This window comes from Taudactylus pleione, unplaced genomic scaffold (genome assembly GCF_031769625.1).
Source record: "Taudactylus pleione unplaced genomic scaffold, aTauple2 ptg000356l, whole genome shotgun sequence".
Lineage (NCBI taxonomy): Eukaryota > Metazoa > Chordata > Amphibia > Anura > Myobatrachidae > Taudactylus > Taudactylus pleione.
In genome coordinates this window covers 487,210-488,116 of record NW_028284757.1, presented here as the reverse complement: position 1 = coordinate 488,116, position 907 = coordinate 487,210, and positions in this window count along the sequence as shown.

Here is a 907-nt window from a genome sequence, read left to right as displayed (position 1 = left end):
GTAATAACTCGTTATTCTCCTGTACTCCTCTGTTATCACATGGAGAATACTACATGATACAGCGGTAATAACCCGTTATTCTCCTGTGCTCCTCTGTTATCACATGGAGAGTAATACAAGATACAGCGGTAATAACCCATTCTCCTGTGCTCCTCTGTTATCATATGGAGAGTAATACAAGATACAGTGGTATTAACCCGTTATTCTCCTGTGCTCCTCTGTTATCACATGGAGAGTAATACAAGATACAGTGGTAATAACCCGTTATTCTCCTGTGCTCCTGTGTTATCATATGAATTGTAATACAAGATACAGCGGTAATAACCCGTTATTCTCCTGTGCTCCTCTGTTACCAGATGGAGAGTAATACAAGATACAGCGGTAATAACCCGTTATTCTCCTGTGCTCCTCTGTTATCACATGGAGATTAATTCAAGATACAGCGGTAATAACCCGTTATTCTCCTGTGCTCCTCTGTTATCACATGGAGAGTAATACAAGATACAGCGGTAATAACCCGTTATTCTCCTGTGCTACTCTTTTATCACATGGAGAATAATACAAGATACAGCGGTAATAACCCGTTATTCTCCTGTGCTACTCTTTTATCACATGGAGAATAATACAAGATACAGCAGTAATAACCCGTTATTCTCCTCTGCTCCTCTATTATCACATGGAGAATAATACAAGATACAGCGGTAATAACCCATTATTCTACTGTGCTCCTCTGTTATCACATGAAGAGAATAATACAAGATACAGCGGTAATAACCCGTTATTCTCCTGTGCTCCTCTGTTATCACATGGAGAGAATAATACAAGATACAGCAGTAATAACCCGTTATTCTCCTGTGCTCCTCTGTTATCACATGGAGAATAATACAAGATACAGCAGTAATAACTC